This window comes from Acipenser ruthenus, chromosome 8, assembly GCF_902713425.1.
Source record: "Acipenser ruthenus chromosome 8, fAciRut3.2 maternal haplotype, whole genome shotgun sequence".
NCBI lineage: Eukaryota > Metazoa > Chordata > Actinopteri > Acipenseriformes > Acipenseridae > Acipenser > Acipenser ruthenus.
The window spans coordinates 47,450,714-47,474,063 of record NC_081196.1 but is presented as its reverse complement, the minus strand read 5'-3'; the positions used below and the strand labels follow the sequence as shown (position 1 = coordinate 47,474,063).

Here is a 23,350-nt window from a genome sequence, read left to right as displayed (position 1 = left end):
GAAGGGGACACTGTATTACTTAAAACGTGAATTAACTTAAAACGTGAATTAACGTCTTAAAACGTGTTAAAAGTGAGCAGTTGCCTTGGGATTACACACCAGGATCAGACGCATTGATTGGACTAATGTATCCGCAGTCGACCTAAGAAAAATATTGTATACTGGCCATGGGCTTTGGTTTTGCCCAGAGCCGTAACTAAGCATTTAGGTACCGGGGCAATATATATATATATATATATATATATATATATATATATATATATATATATATATATATAAAATTATTTTTTTATTTTTTTATTTATTTATTTTATTTTTTATTTATTATTTTATTTTTTTGGATGTTAGGAGTTTGGATGGTATTTACTCGCGCATAGTTTTGAATGTTATTTCCGAATCTCTCCTTTAACATGTCTGAAGGGGACACTGTATTACTTAAAACGTGAATTAACGAATTAAAACGTGTTAAAAGTGAGCAGTTGCCTTGGGATTACACACCAGGTTCAGAAGCAGTGATTGGACTAATGTATCCGCAGGCGACCTAAGACTCACCGTTTCAACGGTGTCAGTAGTGCTCAACAGAAAACAATGCATACAGAAAAATATTGTATACTGGCCATGGGCTTTGGTTTTGCCCAGAGCCGTAACTAAGCATTTAGCTACCGGGGCATGCATATATATATATATATATATATATATATATATATATATATATATATATATATATATATATATATATGCGTGTCTGCATAATTTGTCTGGTTAAATAACATGCTAGGAATTACTGGTTTGCATTATCAATAAAAACAAAGAAATATTTTTTATAGAAACCCTTTATTACAGGTATAGCAATAAAATAAATAAATACAGTATAGGAGTTGTACTTTTAATTATAACACATAAATAAATGCATACAAATAAAACATTCTGTATATGTTTCGTTACTCTTAGAATAACAAATACACAAATAAGTGAAAGGCTGACAACATTTTTTGACAGGTAGATATATAAATATATTATTTATAACTAATCATAATATATTATCCATAATGTAATTAAATTAATTACAAACAAAACAAGCAAAAACCTAACTTTAGTCACAAGTATTTTATAAAACAAGTATTATAAAAAAATATTAACACATTTATTTTTATTTATTTATTTATTGCATTTATATAGCGCTTTTTATACAAAAGTATCGCAAAGCACTGTATAGTACATAGCAGGAAAAAAATCACAATCTGTTTGTATAGCAGGTCACACATATAACTGCTACACTCAGCCCATTTAAATACAGATTTAAACAGTATACACAATACAAAAGCACCAATTTTAAAGTTACATTAAAACCCACTAAGATAAGCGAGCCATTTTATAAAAGTGTGTTTTTAGTCTTGACTTGAAAACTGTAATGGACCCAGATTTCCTGATAAACGAAGGCTGAGCATTCCAGAAAAAAGCCCTGCCTCCCGTGTTGTTTTGTTGACCCTAGGAATAACCAGCAGCCCCACATCCTGTGATTTCAGAGTGTGGTTTGGAAGATACGGTGTCAGTAACTCCTGTAAATAATGAGGTGCTAATCCATTCAGGGCCTTATAAGTACCTATAACAGCAAAATCACCATTTAAAAAAGTACATTACAATAATCAATTCTAGATGAAACAAAGACATGTATTATTCTCTCGGCATCAGATACAGAAATAATTAGAACATAAGAAAGTTGTTTGTTTGGTTGTTAGTAGCTTATTGATCCCAGAATCTCATCAAGCAGCTTCTTGAAGGATCCCAGGGTGTCAGCTTCAACAACATTACTGGGGAGTTGGTCTAAGTTTAGTTATATTTCTCAAATGGTAAAAATATACTTTAGTAACTTCCCTAGTATGAGTCTAAAAGGATAGATCAGACTCAAAGATTACTCTCAAACTCTTCATTTCGAGTTTAAATTTTGATGAGAGACTGCAAGGGTCGTGCTCATGTAATCCTACATTTCCTTTTAGTTGGTTCTGTGAGCCCACTAGCATAACCTCTGTTTTATCTCAATTCAACATTAGGAGATTCTGTGAAATCCAATGCTTGATGTCTGTAAGGCAAGTAGCTAATAACACCCAGGCAGAAGAATGTCCTTGCTTTAGGGACAGATAATAGCTGGTTATCATCAGCATAGCTGTATACAACTGTAAGTTGCCCTGGGTAAGGGTGTCTGCTAAAAAAAAAAAAAAAAAAAAAAAAAAAAAATAGTAATCCCTGGGCCTGTGGTTATTATAGCACAACCAACACCCTTATTGCTTTCCCGACCTGGCGCCTGACAAAAGAAAGTTTACTATTCCCACTATACTAGGTGGAGTGTTCTGATCTTTTTGAGTACCCAAAATACATTTCTCAATATAATATTAGGCTGTTTTTTCTCTGTGGGTATTTGATATTGTACACAAAATACAAGGAAAAAAGAAGCCCAAATCTGTGGGTGAGGGCCTCAGGTTATTATTATTTGTTTATTTAGCAGACACCTTTATCCAAGGCTTACAGAGACTAGGGAGTGTGAACTATGCATCAGCTGCAGAGTCACTTACAATTATGTCTCACCCGAAAGACGGAGCACAAGGAGGTTAAGTGGCTTGCTCAAGGTCACACAATGAGTCAGTTTGCTGAGGTGGGATTTGAACCGTGGACTTCCTGGTTACGAACCCTTTTCTTTAACCACTGGACCACACAGCCTCCTCAGCAAGTAGATGTTGTCCATTCATTCTCAGGCCAATTTTTGTATCAAGATGGAAGGGGTTTCCCCGGATAATGACAGGTGTGGGAGTTGTAGGGTCCTTAAAAAAAAACAAAAAAAAAAAAAAACAGAAAAATAAATCACTTACACTGCATTTTAAAAATAAAATGCTGACGCAGCGTCTTACGTTATATTGTGATCATCTTTATTTGCATATTCCCATTTCCTTAATTCTTCAATTTCAACACCATCCCTCTCCCCTGATGTAATAATTCATGATTGTTAGTTTTTAATACTTTTCATGTATTGTATTTGATGCCATGGGCTAGAAGAATTGGAGGTAATTCTATTTATAAATTCACTGTTTGGCAACAGCAGTTTAATATATATATATATATATATATATATATATATATATATATATATATATATATATATATATATTTTTTTTTTTTTTCAGAATGTTTTCGTTAGAGACAAAAATCCAAAGTTTTTAATACAGGTGATTTATTTATTTATTTATTTATTTATTTATTAATCATTTTCAGCATCTTTAAACAGCTTTTTCAGTGGTAACCACGCACTGGATACTGAAGTAAACTGCAGCTACGTTCCAGCATGAATGAGACACGGACAGTGTGCCACGTTCAACCTTGACCTCTGTACACCAGAAGCAGTTTAAAGTAGATTTATGTACATTTAAAGCAACATTGTCTTTGTTCATGATTATATATGATAAGTGTATTAGTTTGGTTCTCAAACAAACAAACAAAAAAATCCTTGCATGTTTTTTGCCCCGCCTCAAGTGTAAAACCAAATATTCTCTGACAGCATATAGACAGTACGTGTTTTCCGCAGCAAACAGATTCTTACGGTCTCTGTTCATGATGAGAAAGAGTTTAACTGAGTGCATTGTTTCGATATGTTTGATTGGTCTCGCAGCAGTATGGGTAAAAATAGACTGAATGGCCTTGCCCTGCTAATATGTCCGGACATGTCCCAGGAGGAAGTGTTACAGCGTTTCGATAGATCAGGATATAGGAGGATTAGCAAACCCTGATTTAAAGTAAAGTCTTCTAAATCAGTTTTTAATTGTGGCATCATACAGTCTCAGCAGTCCGATCAGTCTTAGCATTAGTATCAGCAATCTTACCAGTCCCAGCAGTGTCCGCACCGGTCTTACCAGTTTCAGCACCAGTCTTACCAGTCCCAGCAGTAGCAGCACCAGTCCCAGCAGTGGCAGCACCAGTCTTACCAGTCCCAGCAGTGGCAGCACCAGTCTTGCCAGTTCCAGCAGTAGAAGCACCACTCTTACCAGTCCCAGCAGTAGCAGCACCAGTCTTACCAGTCCCAGCAGCACCAGTCTTACCAGTTTCAGCAGTAGCAGAACCACTTACCAGTCCCAGCAGCACCAGTCTTACCAGTTCCAGCAGTAGCAGCACCAGTCTTACCAGTTCCAGCAGTAGCAGCACCAGTCCTACCAGTCCCAGCAGTGTCAGCATCAGTTCCAGAAGTAGCAGCACCAGTCTAACCAGTTCCAGTTGTAGCATCAGTGTCATCAGTGTCAGCATTAACTTCAATAGCAGTGAACCAAACGCATGTCTCTCAATGAAGGTATAAACCCATCTATGTGTTCACATCTATAACTTCTATTCTTCTTGTCCTTTTAATATTACATATTTCTAACAGTGTGAATAGGGTAATTTTAGGAATTTGTTGTATACCTTTGCAGTTTGCATTAATAGTCTCCAGGCTTTAAAATATGATAAATTTCACCTTCGTAACATGAACAGGATATGCACAGGGTTTTGGTTTTTTTTTAGACAAAAATTTGATTTTTGCCTCAGTAAAAATCTATTCCTAGCTAAGCCCCTGGTAACATTAAACTGGTAAGATGGACCATGTCTAGGCAAAATGATCACATGCTTGACATGATAAAACAAGCCCCACCTTGCCCAGACTTAGAGCCAAAGGATTGTATGAACATGTGCCCATACTCACCTTGCCCAGTCAAGCAAAAGGATCAGCTGTTTAATATCATACAGCATAATGCATCTTGACCAAACAACATGGTCAATAAAGTCTGCTATGTGAGCCAATATATATATATATATATATATATATATATATATATATATATATATATATATATATATATATATATATATATATGTGTGTGTTTCTCTACAGCATTTGAATTGACAGTAGAAAGTTATGTAAAATAGTTTTTGAAAGAAAACCTTTTTTTCATGAAAGAATATTTGTCTGTTAGTTAAAAGGACGGCTTGAAATTGTGTTTAGTTTTTCCTGAAGCTTACAGTACTCCCGAAAACATTTGTGGATCACTCACTTTTTTCCTTTGCACTTTAAGATATATGCTGTTTGTTGGCAACTGAAACTGCCCCTCCTCTAAAGTGATCAGATTGATTAGAGGTACAGTACTTCTGCCTCCCAATACCAATGCATCAAATTAACTTCATATGCAGAATTACATTGATTTTTTCTATCATGTAATTGAAAAACCCTGTTAGAAGTAATATGTAGTGCCTCTTTTTCTTATTAAATCTGTTTGTGTGTTTACGTCTTTGTCTACATGCCTGGTGACATACGAACATAAAAATAGCTAAGCTTTTCTCGGCAGGCAAATGTTTATGTTTATAATGTTGTGTGCGAGCAGGAAGGCGTGGCCACTGGACTGTGTGGCTGTGTGCGCGCGCTTTGTGATTTGTGATTTGGTGTTTAATGTTATGTTAATGTTCTGTTGTTAGGCACACTGGACCTGCAAGGCGGTGTAGCCTACATCCTAGCCTGCGAAAGAACGCTTACACAACTGTTCAAGTGATGTGCACCATTTCAGACGCTGTCATATATTGACACCGTAAACTACAATACTTAATGCTTTGTCACACAATTACCAGGAATTATTATTCAGTACTGTATTTTAACGTTGTTGTTTTTTTTTTTACAGTAGTACTAAAATAAAATTGTTTTCAGTTTGCATGAGTGACAAATTATATTAAACACCATGGTTTTAAAAGAACGTCGTTAAAAAAAAGTCTCATTTAGTCAAGAGAAAAAGATACAGTAATTTGTGTTTTATTATTTTCGTACCAGAACCGCCCGAGAAATCGTAGCAGTGAAGCAAATCTTATATTTACCTCATACTTAATACTCATGTATCCTAGAAATCGTCATTAAACAATAGACTTAATGAAACATTTTACGTCAGAAAGTTCCCAGAAGTATCATAAGTATTACCTTTTTCCTCTCTCAGTTCAGGCCAATTGATTATCGTCATCAGGTTTAGTAAAAAAAAAAATTAAAAAAAAATTACCTCAGAAATTCTATCATTGACCCGCATCATAACAAAAGCAAAATAACTTTTTTTTTTTTTTTTTTCACTCGTGGATGTTGTACAGCTGTCTGTACGTCTTTAGTTTATATTTTTCATTCATTCACACAAATAAAGATAATTAGCGTTATTAAAAGGTTTTACTCACCTCTCAGTGAAGAAAGCTCTCCCGCCTGTGAAGAAACGTTGAACACCTGCCTCGCGCTGTGGGTTGCGATGGCAGCTGATTGGTTGAGAGGGCAACCGCTGTTGCTGGGGCATTTCTTCGTGGACCGTGCTTTTTCTACATTTAGTAGTTAAAACATTTCAAACAGCCTTTTGCCAGCGATAGCATAATGTATTTATTTATTTATTTATTTATTTATTTATTTATGTATGTTGTATTGTGTTGTGCAGGGGCATCTTGCCCTGAGGTTTTATTATTGTGTTGAACGTCGTATGGGTTTCTCCTACATATTTATCCAATTAAAGGTTCTGTTCAAGATGGATACGAATGGAAATAAACTACAATACACATGTTATACATACATATACTATTATAAATTCTAGTTAAATATTTGGCAAAATATTATCTGCTCTTTGATTTCCTCTCAATACCGTGTACAAAATTATAACCATTTATGGTGTTTACCTTTTTATGACAGACTTTTTCTCTCATCATGTATTGTGTATTAAAAATTGCGATTTGCACATCAATATTGTAGAGCACAATTTACAATGTATTGATATAAAGAGTTCTAAGATGAACCCTTTGCAATATTATATTAGACAGAGCAACCAGAGGTTCCCAAACGAACCCTTACTGAGAACAAAAAAAACTTGCAATAAAACCCTAAGGTTCCCTGAGGAACCCTCAAAGAACCCTTACTTTTTGAATGTTATTTCCGAATCTCTCCTTTAACATGTCTGAAGGGGACACTGTATTACTTAAAACGTGAATTAACTTAAAACGTGAATTAACGTCTTAAAACGTGTTAAAAGTGAGCAGTTGCCTTGGGATTACACACCAGGTTCAGAAGCATTGATTGGACTAATGTATCCACAAGCGACCTAAGACTCACCGTTTCAACGGTGTCAGTAGTGCTCAACAGAAAAGAATGCATACAGAAAAATATTGTATACTGGACATGGGCTTTGGTTTTGCAGAGAGCCGTAACTAAGCATTTAGCTACCGGGGCATGCAAATATATATATATATATATATATATATATATATATATATATATATATATATATATATATATATATATATATATATATATTATTGTTTTTTTTTCATTTTTTTTTTTTTTTGGATGTTAGGAGTTAGGATGGTATTTACTCGCGCATAGTTTTGAATGTTATTTCCGAATATCTCCTTTAACATGTCTGAAGGGGACACTCTATTACTTAAAACGTGAATTAACGAATTAAAACGTGTTAAAAGTCAGCAGTTGCCTTGGGATTACACACCAGGTTCAGAAGCATTGATTGGACTAATGTATCCGCAGGCGACCTAAGACTCACCGTTTCAACGGTGTCAGTAATGCTCAACAGAAAACAGCGCATACAGAAAAATATTGTATACTGGCCATGGGCTTTGGTTTTGCAGAGAGCCGTAACTAAGCATTTAGCTACCGGGGCATGCAAATATATATATATATATATATATATATATATATATATATATATATATATATATATATATATATATATATTATTGTTATTTTTTTTTCTTCTTTTTTTTTTTTTTTTGGATGTTAGGAGTTAGGATGGTATTTACCCGCGCATAGTTTTGAATGTTATTTCCGAATATCTCCTTTAACATGTCTGAAGGGGACACTGTATTACTTAAAACGTGAAAAAACGAATTAAAACGTGTTAAAAGTCAGCAGTTGCCTTGGGATTACACACCAGGTTCAGAAGCATTGATTGGACTAATGTATCCGCAGGCGACCTAAGACTCACCGTTTCAACCGTGTCAGTAATGCTCAACAGAAAACAATGCATACAGAAAAATATTGTATACTGGCCATGGGCTTTGGTTTTGCAGAGAGCCGTAACTAAGCATTTAGCTACCGGGGCATGCAGAGATATATATATATATATATATATATATATATATATATATATATGGGACTTTATGGTAAAGGAATACTGCAGCTACCAGTCTCTGCTCTAACCGAGGAGTTTAAGTGCGCCAAGGTCAGACTGGAAATGACATTAGTAGAGTCACGCGATAAATGCGTAAGGGAGGCAGCACCTGTGTTGAAAACTGGAAGAAAGTGGGCGGCAAAGAAAGCTGTGGAAGATGCAAAGGCTGCCCTTCGAATTGGTGATATCATGGGGCAAGTTCAGCATGGAAGAGGGGGTCTTGGTTTCAGTTCAACTCCTCCTACATGGCACAAGGCGGCCCCAGCTCAAAGAAGGAAGCTGGTAGTCAACGAGGTGCAAAAGCAGGAGGAGAGGATGAGGTGTATAAAGGCCATTTCCCAGGCCAAACAGGGAGAATGGATGAGATGGGAGAGTGTGGAACAACGCAAGATTGGCTGGCAAGACCTATGGTCAATGGAACAGAGCAGGATCAGTTTCCTCATCAGGTCAACATATGATGTTCTCCCATCACCACAGAACCTAAACCTCTGGGTAGGAGAGGATCCCTCATGTCCTTTGTGTTCATCACCTGCAACATTAAGGCACATTTTGACAGGATGTAAGGTGGCTCTTAGCCAAGGACGGTTTACTTGGCGCCATGACCAGGTGCTGCGATGTTTGGCCTTAGCATTGGAAGACAAGCGTAACATGACCAATAAGTTGCCACCTGTTCCATCAAAACATTACACACAAAAGACAACATTCCTCCGCCCAGGAGAGCAACCACCAAGAAAAGGTGTTAAAACCAATCCTCGCCCAGGACAACTGGAAGCTGCTAGAGACTGGAATATGCTGGCAGATGTTGGTCAACGGCTTATTTTTCCACCTGAGATTGCCACCACTAACCTTCGACCAGATATTGTCTTGTGGTCTGGATCAGCACGCCTTGTTCACCTGGTAGAGTTAACAGTGCCATGGGAGGACGCTGTAGATGAGGCGTATGAGAGGAAGAAACTGCGGTATGCTCAACTAGCCACTGAAGCGGAACAGCGAGGATGGAGAGTTCGGGTTTACCCAGTGGAAGTGGGTTGTCGAGGATTTGTGGCACATTCTACAACCCGGTTTCTCAGAGACGTCGGATTCAGTGGCCAAGAGTTGCGTCGCACAGTGAAGAACTTATCTGAAGCAGCAGAGAGGAGCAGCAACTGGCTGTGGTTGAGACGGAAAGATTCTGGCTGGGGACAGGTAAGTAAGCTGGGCTGAGTTGAGTGGGGGACGGAGGGGGGTGATGCTGGGACGCCAGAATCACCGTCGAGCCCTCTTGAGGTGTCGTGGGCTAGTCGACGAAACACTGAGGATGGAAGGTGCCCACTTGAAAACCCCAGAGATGTACCCTACTTAGCTCAATCCAGACGGTTGTCATGCTGATGCGCTGGGGAGGCCGCACTTTGGTTGATCCCTGGAGCCAGCATCGCAGCCGTTGTGTGTGCTGATGCGCCAGGGAGGCAAAATAAGCTGATCCCTGGAGCCAGCATTACACTTCAGCCATTAACACCAGACAGAAGGATATCTACATCATCATATGGAAGGAAACGTAAATGGATGGAGACGCATATGGATCACATTAGTTTACTGTAAAGCTACGTCTTAGTTGGTGCTTATCTTGGCGAGAGCCGAGTTCAAATCAGCATGAAGTTTTAACATCTACTCTCGTGTAATGGAAATCATTTATATATATATATATATATATATATATATATATATATATATTATTGTTATTTTTTTTTATTCTTTTTTTTTTTTTTTTTGGATGTTAGGAGTTAGGATGGTATTTACTCGCGCATAGTTTTGAATGTTATTTCCGAATATCTCCTTTAACATGTCTGAAGGGGACACTCTATTACTTAAAACGTGAATTAACGAATTAAAACGTGTTAAAAGTCAGCAGTTGCCTTGGGATTACACACCAGGTTCAGAAGCATTGATTGGACTAATGTATCCACAGGCGACCTATGACTCACCGTATCAACGGTGTCAGTAGTGTTCAACAGAAAACAATGCATAAAGAAAAATATTGTATACTGGCCATGGGCTTTGGATTTGCAGAGAGCCGTAACTAAGCATTTAGCTACCGGGGCATGCAAATATATATATATATATATATATATATATATATATATATATATATATATATATATATATATAAATATATATATATATATATATATATATATATATATATATATATATATATATATATATATATATATATATATTATTGTTATTTTTTTTTCATTTTTTTTTTTTTTTGGATGTTTAGAGTTATTATGGTATTTACTCGCGCATAGTTTGGAATGTTATTTTCGAATCTCTCCTTTAACATCTCTGAAGGGGACACTGTATTACTTAAAACTTGAATTAACGAATTAAAACGTGTTAAAAGTCAGCAGTTGCCTTGGGATTACACACCAGGTTCAGAAGCATTGATTGGACTATATCCGCAGGCGACCTATGACTCACCGTTTCAACGGTGTCAGTAATGCTCAACAGAAAACAATGCATACAGAAAAATATTGTATACTGGCCATGGGCTTTGGTTTTGCAGAGAGCCGTAACTAAGCATTTAGCTACCGGGGCATGCAAATATATATATATATATATATATATATATATATATATATATATATATATATATATATATATAGAGAGAGAGAGAGAGAGAGAGAGAGAGAGATAGATATATATAGATATATATAGATATATATATTATTGTTATTTATTTATTTTTTTTGGATGTTAGGAGTTAGGATGGTATTTACTCGCGCATAGTTTTGAATGTTATTTCCGAATCTCTCCTTTAACATGTCTGAAGGGGACACTGTATTACTTAAAACGTGAATTAACGAATTAAAACGTGTTAAAAGTGAACAGTTCCCTTGGGATTACACACCAGGTTCAGATGCATTGATTGGACTAATGTATCCGCAGGCGACCTAAGACTCACCGTTTCAACGGTGTCAGAAGTGCTCAACAGACAAGAATGCATACAGAAAAATATTGTATACTGGCCATGGGCTTTGGTTTTGCAGAAAGCCGTAACTAAGCATTTAGCTACCGGGGCATGCAAATATATATATATATATATATATATATATATATATATATATATATATATATATATATATATATATATATATATATATAATTGTTATTTTTTTTTTCTTTTTTTTTTTTTTTTGGATGTTAGGAGTTAGGATGGTATTTACTCGCGCATAGTTTTGAATCTTATTTTCGAATCTCTCCTTTAACATGTCTGAAGGGGACACTGTATTACTTAAAACGTGAATTAACGAATTAAAACGTGTTAAAATTGAGCAGTTGTCTTGGGATTACACAACAGGTTCAGAAGCATTGATTGGACTAATGTATCCGCAGGCGACCTAAAACTCACCGTTTCAACGGTGTCAGTAATGCTCAACAGAAAACAGTGCATACAGAAAAATATTGTATACTGGCCATGGGCTTTGGTTTTGCAGAGAGCCGTAACTAAGCATTTAGCTACCGGGGCATGCAAATATATATATATATATATATATATTATTGTTATTTTTTTTCTTTTTTTTTTTTTTTTTTTTGGATGTTAGGAGTTAGGATGGTATTTACTCGCGCATAGTTTTGAATCTTATTTTCGAATCTCTCCTTTAACATGTCTGAAGGGGACACTGTATTACTTAAAACGTGAATTAACGAATTAAAACGTGTTAAAATTGAGCAGTTGTCTTGGGATTACACACCAGGTTCAGAAGCATTGATTGGACTAATGTATCCGCAGGCGACCTAAGACTCACCGTTTCAACGGTGTCAGTAATTATTGTATACTGGCCATGGGCTTTGGTTTTGCAGAGAGCCGTAACTAAGCATTTAGCTACCGGGGCATGCAAATATATATATATATATATATATATTATTGTTATTTTTTTTCTTTTTTTTTTTTTTTTTTTTGGATGTTAGGAGTTAGGATGGTATTTACTCGCGCATAGTTTTGAATCTTATTTTCGAATCTCTCCTTTAACATGTCTGAAGGGGACACTGTATTACTTAAAACGTGAATTAACGAATTAAAACGTGTTAAAATTGAGAAGTTGTCTTGGGATTACACAACAGGTTCAGAAGCATTGATTGGACTAATGTATCCGCAGGCGACCTAAAACTCACCGTTTCAACGGTGTCAGTAATGCTCAACAGAAAACAGTGCATACAGAAAAATATTGTATACTGGCCATGGGCTTTGGTTTTGCAGAGAGCCGTAACTAAGCATTTAGCTACCGGGGCATGCAAATATATATATATATATATATATATATATATATATATATATATATATATATATATATATATATATATATTATTGTTATTTTTTTTCTTTTTTTTTTCTTTGGATGTTAGGATTTAGGATGGTATTTACTCGCGCATAGTTTTGAATGTTATTTTCGAATCTCTCCTTTAACATGTCTGAAGGGGACACTGTATTACTTAAAACGTGAATTAACGAATTAAAACGTGTTAAAATTGAGCAGTTGCCTTGGGATTACACACCAGGTTCAGAAGCATTGATTGGACTAATGTATCCGCAGGCGACCTAAGACTCACCGTTTCAACGGTGTCAGTAGTGCTCAACAGAAAACAATGCATACAGAAAAATATTGTATACTGGCCATGGGCTTTGGTTTTGCAGAGAGCCGTAACTGAGCATTTAGCTACCGGGGCATGCAAATATATATATATATATATATATATATATATATATATATATATATATATATATATATATATATATATATTATTTATTATTATTATTATTATTTATTTCTTAGCAGACGCCTTTATCCAGGGCGACTTACAATCGTAAGCAAAAACATTTCAAGCGTTACAATACAAGTAATACAATAAGAGCAAGAAATACAATAACTTTTGTTCAAGCAAAGTACAAGTTTGACAATCCACAATTCAATAATACAGCAGGGGTTAACCAAATAATTTAAAGTGGGTGGGGCTAACCACATCATTTCATAAACCTTACTTGTTGTGCACTTCCATTTACTATATCGGTATCAGGGATATTATTTAAATAGTTCACACTTGGGTAAGAAAAGAATAGTATTATTATTTGTTTATTTTAGCAGACGCCTTTATCCAAGGCGACTTACAGAGACTAGGGTGTGTGAACTATGCATCAGCTGCAGAGTCACTTACAATTACGTCTCACCCAAAAGACAGAGCACAAGGAGGTTAAGTGACTTGCTCAGGATCACACAATGAGTCAGTGGCTGAGGTGGGATTTGAACCGGGAACCTGGTTACAAGCCCTGTTCTTTAACCACTGGACCACACAGCCTAATACAACATTTATATAAAATATATTAAAATATCATGATATAACAAGATTTGTTTAAATGATTATCCAGATACAGTATAATATACATAAGAAATTGAAATTGACTTTCAGCACACACAAAAAAAGAAAGTAAAACATCTTTGGTGATCTGGGAGAGGAGAGTGCTGCAAGTTCCTTATTATTTCAGTGTTTCAGCCACACCTAATAAGATTGCATGAATGGCATTAACACATGCTCACAGTCCCTACACTGGGTAGAATGGAATTGCTCTTCCTGTGAAATGAGAAAACGTTTTTCACAGTAATCATTACCCAACATCCTTTGAAGACCTGCAGCGACATATAGGCAAGGTTGATAAGGACTTCAGTTAAAATTCTGGTCTACCTGGATTAGTTTCTTGTGGTTTTACCCTAGAAGATAAATATCTAGAATATGGGAATATTGCCTGCAAGTGAGTAAAATGTTTTTCTTTCTTACGTTAGAAGTTGTTTCACCTTGAATGGAACTACCATATATTTGCAGAAATTAACTTTCAATGGATACTATGTCTCAAGTTAGAAATACGAGTTTCATTAGAGTTAATTTTGTTCAGTTTAAATAATAAGTAATGCAAATAAATACATAGTTTTAAGAATACAATTTTATCTATTTCTACCAACCTTCATTGTTTTGTCTGTTTCAGACCCCTCTACATAGGGGCAGGAATAGCCACAGTCAGTGTGACCACAAGCAGGCAGACAAGCAGCAGTGACCTCATCTTCAGAGCTCAACACTGAACCACAAGCATGTTGCAGGATGTTATATAGCAGTTTAGCTTAGGGCTCCTCTCAATTTCAAAAACCTCACAAAACAGCAAGAGAATGATATAGCAGTTTGGTGTACTGTAAAGCCTATAAAGTGAGATTTGGAGTGAAGATCTTTTACGAATGTTGAAGTATTGATGGATTAAATAATACTTAATATTTATGTAACTTCTGGACTTACAGAGACTAGGGTGAGTGAACTATGCATCAGCTGCATAATGGATTTAATTATGAGTTTTTGCCACTGAACAACACAAAAAAGTCCATAATGTCAAAGTGAAAAATAAAATCTACAAATTGTTCTAAATTAATTACAAATACAAAACAGAAAATAATTGATTGCATAAGTATTCACCCCCTTGAGTCAATATTTGGTAGAGGCACCTTTGGCAGCAATTACAGCCACGAGTCTATTTGTATAAGTCTCTACCAGCTTTGCACATCTGGACACTGCAATTTTTGCATCTTCACGAGCTTTCCAGGCCCTGACGCAGAGAAGCATCCCCATAGCATGATGCTGCCACCACCATGCTTCACGGTAGGGATGGTGTTCTCAGGATGATGTGCGGTGTTAGGCTTGCGCCAAACATAGCGCTTAGCGTTGTGGCCAAAAAGCTCTATTTTGGTCTCATCACACCATAGAATCTTCTTCCACTTGGTCTCAGAGTCTCCCACATGCCTTCTGGCAAACTCTAGCCGAGATTTGATGCAAGTTTTTTTCAACAATGGCTTTCTTTTTGCCACTCTCCCATAAAGGCCAGTTTTGTAAAGCACCCGGGCTATTGTTGCCGTATGCACAGTGTCTCCCAGCTCAGCCGTGGAAGACTGTAACTCCTTTAGAGTTGCCATAGGCCTCTTGGTGGCCTCCCTGGCTAGTGCCCTTCTCGCCCGGATACTCAGTTTTTGAGGACAGCCTTTTCTAGACAGATTCACAGTTGTGCCATATTCTCTCCATTTCTTAATAATGGACTTTACTGTGCTCCGGGGGATATTCAATGCCTTGGAAATGTTCTTATATCCTACCCGATTGGTGCTTTTGAAGAACCTTATTCCGGATTTGCTTTGAATGTTCCTTCATCTTCATGATGTAGTTTTTGTTAGGAAATGTACTAACCAACTGTGGGACCTCCCAGAGACAGGTGTATTTAACCTGAAATCATGTGAAACACCTTAATTGCACACAGGTGGACACCATTCAACTAATTATGTGACTTCTAAAGACAATTGGTTGCACCAGAGCTTATTTAGGTGTGTCATAGCAAAGGGAGTGAATACTTATGCAATCAATTATTTTCAGTTTTATATTTGTAATTAATTTAGAACAATTTGTAGATTTTATTTTTCACTTTTCACTTTTTGTGTTGATCAGTAGCAAAAACTCCTAATTAAATCCATTTTGATTCCATTTGTAACACAATAAAATGTGGAAAAGTCCAAGGGGGGTGAATACTTTTGAGTGTCACTGTGTGTGTATATATATATATATATATGTATATATATATATATATATATATATATATATATATATATATATATATATATATATATATATATATATATATATATATATAATGATAAGTCAGTCCGTCCTATAACCTCCAGATGTCCACATGACCAAATACAAATTCCCCATAAACTGATCTAAAGAATAAATAAGTTATTAACACATTAACTATTGGCTAATGAGTAATTATAGCTATAGAAATTGAGTCAATCAAGGCTTTTGGTTTTAGAAAAAGAAAAAAAACATGACTGTGCCAGATTACAAAATGTACATCAGTACCCATTTGCAGTCATGCACTGTGACGACAATATATTTTTCATAATCTGCCATTTATCTTTAGAACATTATAGAAAGGCTTTAGTAGACAGACATTTGAAATTACTGAAAAAAGAGATCTTAAAGTTGCAACCCTTAGCATATATTAAAAACCAAATTGTAACCAGAGATATATTTTTTTTAAATATTGCTCGAGCAGGAATATGTATTTTAAAGATCCTCAAGGAGGCTAGTAATCCAAGATTCAGGGCCACACTGTAAATGGCACTGCCTATATCTTGAAGAAATACTTAAATAAAAATATTATAATAGAAATCCCAAATCCAAGAAAGAAGATAACCACTCTAATTTTTTTAAGCCTTTAAGAAATTGGATTTAAAGCTTGATTAGTCATTAGCCTTTTCTGTGTGTTAATTCATCATGTCAAAATTGGTAATGTTTAATTATTGTTAATTACACATATTAGGTGTACTCCACTGACATTGTGTGGTTGTAGGACTAATTTACAGGTCAGAAAACCTTTAAAAGATTGCATGAAATTCTCAAGGACTTATTCAAGTGTTAAAGCTTTGTGAACACAACAAAACAGCTGTCAAAAGCATTCTGTCTTAAAAAGACATAAATCCATTAAAATGAACACCCTCCCACCAACCCACATCCTTCACACACATGCATATACACAAACACACACAAGAAGAATACCAATTTCAAAAGATACCAAAATAAACTCAAGAACAAAGTGATTTTTATTTTTGTTCTTTATTAAAATGTCTTCATCTAGACAATGTGGGGAAGCTATAAAAAAAGGCCAACAAGATGCTCGGATATATTGTGATAAGTGTTGAATTTAAATCAAGGGAAGTAATGTTAAAACTTTACAATGCATTAGTAAGACCTCATCTAGAATATTGTGTTCAGTTCTGGTCACCTCGTTACAAAAAGGATATTGCTGCTCAAGAAAGAGTGCAAAGAAGAGCGACCAGAATTATCCCGGGTTTAAAAGGCATGTCGTATGCAGACAGGCTAAAAGAATTGAATCTATTCAGTCTCGAACAAAGAAGACTACGCGGTGATCTGATTCAAGCATTCAAAATGCTAAAAGGTATTGACAATGTCGACCCAGGGGACTTTTTCGACAAGGACCAGGAGTCACAAATGGAGATTAGATAAAGGGGCATTCAGAACAGAAAATAGGAGGCACTTTTCTACACAGAGAATTGGAGGGTCTGGAACCCGCTCCCCAGTAATGTTGTTGAAGCCGACACCCTGGGATCCTTCAAGAAGCTGCTTGATGAGATTCTGGGATCAATAAGCTACTAACAACCAAAAGAGCAAGATGGGCCGAATGGCCTCCTCTCGTTTGTAAACTTTCTTATGTTCTTAAAATGTTTGTTTACTTAGGCATGAGCATGCTGTATATGCTATCCTGACACAGATACATGATTTACTAGCGCAGGATTAAAAAAAAAAAAAAAAAAAAAAAGAACAATATTTGGTTATCAGGCCAACATGCATTTGACTGTGATTTTTCTGCACTTCGACTGGCAGGATCACGACGTCACTTGTTGGATCCACCTTCACATTAGGACAGGATCAGCTGTATGCTGGGGAAAGGTGAGAATCCTTTTAATAAAACTTCCCATGTAGTTTGTTTAATGTTTGGTATCACTTATCCTCAAAATGGGCAAAATCTGCTACGATCACAAGATATATGGTGTCTGATTTAGTTGCTTGATAAGGAAGAAATCTAGATGGTGCTATTTTTTCATCAGCGTGTGTCAACATTCTATAGAACCATTGAATAGTAGACCCCTCTATCTGGTAAATAGGGGCATATTAATCAAGCTTGTAAAAACTGAAGCATTTCACTTTTTTTTTTTTTTTTTTATAAATTTAGTCGTTGCCAATTATTTTTTATTATTTTCTCCCCAATTTGGAATGGCCAATTATTTTATTATGCTCAGCTCACCGCTACCACCCCAGGGCTGACTCTGGAGGGCGAAGACAAACACACGCTGTCCTCCGAAGCGTGGGCCAATTGAGCGCCGCCCCCTGGGAGCTCCCATCCTCGGTCGGCAAAGGAATAGCCTGGACTCGAACTCGCGATGTCCAGACTATAGGGCACATCCTGCACTGCACGTGGAGTGCCTTTACTGGATGCGCCACTCGGGACCCCCGGCATTTCACTTATTGTTCATTACAATGGATTTTGTATCATCCCGCAACCACGCTGGGTTTCACTGAGGTCATTGTGATAGAGCTGATTGTTTTAATATTTTCAATATTGTTTTTCAAAGTGTGCTAAATCAGTTTTTCCTGTTGCTATGGCCAACGGTTTCATCCTAGGAATCTGAAAAATAGTAATGGCATTTGCAAAGTTGTTTCTATTATCAATAATTGTATTAAGAGTTCCAAAATAATGCAATGTAAACAAAAACTGACAAGTTTAAATATCTTTTAATTGATTTTTAAAAAACAAATTAAAAAAATGGACTAACTGAAGGTGACATGTTTTCTGATTGATTTGGTAATGAAGTGCCACATAACACTGCAGTCTAGGGAATGGCTACAGGAAAGATAACTTACTGTTACAGGAGCCTCCTTTTTAGCTGATATTACAGATAGGCAGCCCAGACAAGGTCTTGGACGTCTCTTTGGGTTGGCTTCGAATTGTCTCTTTTCTCTGATCGGAATGTCTGGAGGGGAGGTGGCCTTCTGGTAAGATAGCAATAAGATTTAAAAAATGTAAAAATTAAAAAAGGCAGTACCCCACCATCAAGTATAATTTTACACTAAAATATTTTGTCTTATTAACTTTAATTAACACCAACGATATTCATCCACAAATTAGTTCATTGTGTAAACATATCCCAGGGTTTCTACTGCGCATCTCCTTCTACCTTCCTTAGCTCCACACATTCCCACAATCCCCTTCTGCTACTGCACACTCTGAAAAGAGATCCCACTGGATGAGATTGTTTATTACATCTTTAAAGGGAGCGTATAAAACCAATGAACTACTCCATTGCATGTTAAACTTATTTTCGATCAACCAATGAGTTAGAAATAAGTGTGCATGACATGGCCAGTGACTGTGACTTATTCGTGCTGCAAATGATTTGATGTTACACCACCACTCTCTTACTTCAGACAAACACCACAACCCCTAGTCCTTTACACATTTACACATTTTTTATAAACAAAACACAAAACATCCATATAAGATGGATATGTGTAAAAGATCTGAATCATTGATATGTCCAGAGGGTGAAACAATGTGGCAGGAAAATGGTTCATTTTTATGGGACAGCACTGGTAATGGAACCTAAGTTAAAAAAAATAAAAATAAAATCAGGAAGATAAGCTGTGTACCAAACATAGACAATAACTCAAAAGTGAATTAAGTTTCCGATTGTATACCTGGCTATACACAGTTACTACTGATATAAAGACATTTTGGCTCATCTAACCTAGGTCTATGGCATATCCTGAACACAGATTATTACAAAAATATGATTTCAAACAGCATACAAATGTAAGGGGACAGAGAAAAATAATAATTTGAATCTATCTGTCTCTCTAATGCGGGTTCCTAAACATCACGTTGTAATTCTAATTACCTTTTCTTGTCCCTTGTCAAATCTACCCCATACTGTGCTGGCTTAGCCGCCTCCAGCATCTTCACCATCTCCATCCAGCAAGGATACAACACCAGGAGAAGCAGGTCTTTTTTTACAAATCTGAAAAAAATACATTTGTATTTTAGATGTAATTTCTTGTCACGGGACATTATGTAAATGCTATTATCCATGGTGCTTACGACAAACATTTACACTTGGGTCTCTTTGAGAAAGACATTACTAAATCTCAACAAAGAATTTGCCATGCTTACAATTTGCCTATGCTTATGTATACATATACATCTCCTGCCACGTAAACTCTAAACGATGAACATGACATATCAACAGTATGTACAGGATAGAATAAGAATTAGCAATGAAATGTTTAATCACAGTCTGATGAGGGATTATCCAGATGTATGTAAAACTGTGTGACATTCACAATCTTGTATATTATCATTAATGTATACTCTATAATGTTGATGCTAAGTTTCCTGTCAATTGGATAAACAGTTTGTAACAAATTGTGTGTGTGTGTGTACAGCCACCTCCACTTCATCCCCTTCGCAATGGATTTCATCCCCAGCTGGGGATAACAGAGCTGGTATAAAAATCCAACTGTAGTCTCCCTTGGAGCACCAGACAGTGGCATGAATAAAGAGATTAGAAATTGCCCGCTTAGAGGGTATAAACTATCTCTTTAAAGTTTAAAATTACCAGCTTTTAGTGGTTGGTGTCCAGTCGTCATTTTTTACAGTTTCTTCGTTTCACTTTTCCTTTTGTTCAGTCATCCTGGTGCAATATATATATATATATATATATATATATATATATATATATATATAAAATAAAGAGCTAGTTATAACTTTTAAATGAATCTTAACCTCAAAAACACTATCAGGGGGTCCTCGAGTGGCTCACCTGGTAAAAGCGTGGTTGTGTGGTCATACAGCACAGGTTCGCGTCCTGGCTGTGCAAAGTTGTCGGTCTTCGCTGTGAATTCCAAAGGGAGCGTAACATTGGCTCTGGCACTCCCGTGGGTTAGGGAAGCAAAAACAAAAGGGACTGTTTCTCCTCATTGCGCTACAGTGAACCCTGCTGGCCAGGCGCCCTGTGAGCTCAAAAGCGGACACCTGCAGGGCTGGCCTTTGTCCTCCAGAGGTCAGTAGCTCGCTGACATCCGCTCTCGAGTTCCTGGGTGTAAAAGAGGATAATAGTTTGGTTGTGGGATCGGAGGACGCCCACTGAACCTTTGGATCTCCTGAGCTGTGTAAGGAATTGCTGCGATGAGGAGAAAAAATAATTGGACATTCCAAATTGGGGAGAAAATCGGGGGTAAAATAATTGGGCACACTAAATGTATATATACATAACTTCACGTCTGTCCCCAGGCAGGACGATTGAGATATTCGGTAAAGAAACAATGCTATAATTAATCCCTGTAATTACGCCAATTACAGATGTTTCTTTTGCTCCTAAATTATATTGGGATGGTCAGTAAATCATTTGCTGACAATTGCATCATTCACAGAAGGTGTGCGGCAGGTGTGGGATTAATTGGGCCTATTTATATCCCCATCGCTCACAACTTCTTAATTTCATTTTCAGAAATTGTAAAACAGTTTGTGTTAACTCTATAGACACCAGCCCCCTATATACCAACTAAAGTCCATTTATATTAAATATTTAAGTACGAGCATCCCAGGGAGAAAACTAGAATAGCAAATGAGCAAGTGTGCTCAGGTCAGCGCTTTGTGGTAACTGCAGGTATTTGCATCACACTGCTGAATGACCAATAGCCACCCAGTACTGTACATTGCAAATGGGCTGTTTCATCTGAGCTCAACTGTGTTAACCCTGACCTAGTCGAGGTTGGTGAACCCTGTTGTTCTGATTATCAACATAATGTCAATAAATCTTACAACACTGCATCACACACTTAAAGCAGTTTTTGGCAAAAACACCCACCACCACTGTCAAGTGCATAGGAAAAACAACCATAGTTTAACTGCAGTGGAGAAGATTGGATTTAAATAATTGCAAAATACTGCATGTTTGTATATTGAAATAATGAACATGTTAATGATTATTAAAAATACCAATTGTAGTTGTTTTTTTTCAGACAAACATAAAACTGTAGGCCACACTTTAGTTCGAGGACCAATTTATAAAACATCTACAATTTAAAGGTTTTGACAATTCTTATCCAGGAATACGGTTTTTACGAAAAACAAAATGTTTACATTACTAGTATCAAGCCTCGTGTCATACTATTAAGTAATTAAAAGACATTATAAATCCCTTTGTAACACTGCATTGCTACAACCTGTTATTACTATTTATGCAATAATACATTTCGAGATGCTTTATGTAAAAACTGCAGGATCTATTCAGTTGTTCTAAACTGGGTTAAAGTAAGGAATAAGGAAGATGACCATATAGCACGTGTGCAGCATTTAGACAGATCTGCTACAGTCCTCATTAAATGCACCTGCATTTTAAAACTGTTGTTAAAATGCATTTCCACTCCACGTACGACATGCTTCCGTTTTCCCGTGTGCTACTATGCTTTCAAATCTGAACACAAAAATATATACAAGTGCTTATCTGGTTCCTAGTAGCTGATTGATCTCAAAACCTGGTCAGGTCTGGTCTTAAAGGATCCCAGTGATTCAGCATCAACAACATGTCTCGGTAACCCATTCCATACCATCACCAACCTCTGTGTAGTATGTCTCCACCAATTGGTGTCCTCTGGTCTGGTGTTAGTGCTGTGCTTTAAGTAGTGACTACAGTTACATTATTCCTGTAACAGATCTTCATAAGACCCGTCTGATTAATCTCTTCAGGGACGCATTATCTTTTTTGTAGTGCAGGGACCAGAAGCAACATAGTATTCCAAGTATGGTCACTAAGTGCATTTTTAAACTTCTGTTTGACAAATTCAGAAATGGCAAATAAACCATAAAGCCTGTAAAAATGTGGATTTTCTTCTCTTGCCCAGCTTAATTCCAATAGAAATGTGTGAAATGTCCTTTCAAGAACAAGACTCTTCATTTACTTTTAAACAGCCAACCTTTAGTTAACATCCCCAGCAAAACCCTGTCAGCAAACAGTTTAAAGCGATATTTTCTAATGTATCATAATAGTCATTTATTTAAAACAAAACAAAATAGACAAGAACAACATTGCAGGCCTTTTGTAAGCTGTGCTGTTTCTTTAATATACATTTTCTTTCTACCAACCTTTTTTCCTTTGCCCGTTTCAGACCCCTCTTGCTTGGGGGCAGCAATAGCCACAGTCAGTGTGACCACAATCAGGCAGACAAGCAGCAGTGACCTCATCTTCATAGCTCAACACTGAGCCACAAGCAGGGTGCAGGGGGTTATATAACGCCTTAGTTTAGGGCTCCTCTCAAAAGGTCAGAAACCTTAGAAAACGTAGAGGTTATGGTACAATACTGGGTGGTAACATGTTTTTTTTTTTATTTTAACAAAACTAGCAATTATACTAAAGAGAAAGTTCAGTACAAATTGCAGATATACAGCAGTTTACCTACTGCACAGAAACTACAACTAGGCTACAAGATGAGTTAACATACCTAGTTTTGGG

General features: G+C 36.5%; 1 long non-coding RNA gene across 3 annotated transcripts; it reads right to left on the bottom strand.

Annotated features, from left to right (window-relative positions):
• Window positions 1–16,959: 16,959 nt before the first annotated feature.
• On the bottom strand, window positions 16,960–23,120 carry LOC131737786 (uncharacterized). 3 transcript variants are annotated; one of them, XR_009329396.1, is made up of 5 exons: window positions 22,984–23,119; window positions 20,660–20,932; window positions 19,739–19,858; window positions 18,705–18,833; window positions 16,960–17,722 (listed from the first exon to the last, which is right to left on the bottom strand). It is a non-coding gene; the product is annotated as an uncharacterized LOC131737786 (long non-coding RNA). The 3 variants fall into 3 exon arrangements; XR_009329394.1 differs by lacking the exon at window positions 20,660–20,932 and having other exon boundaries at window positions 16,975–17,722; window positions 22,984–23,120; XR_009329395.1 differs by lacking the exons at window positions 16,960–17,722; window positions 20,660–20,932 and adding an exon at window positions 18,450–18,468 and having other exon boundaries at window positions 22,984–23,120.
• Between the last annotated feature and the right edge of the window lie 230 nt (window positions 23,121–23,350).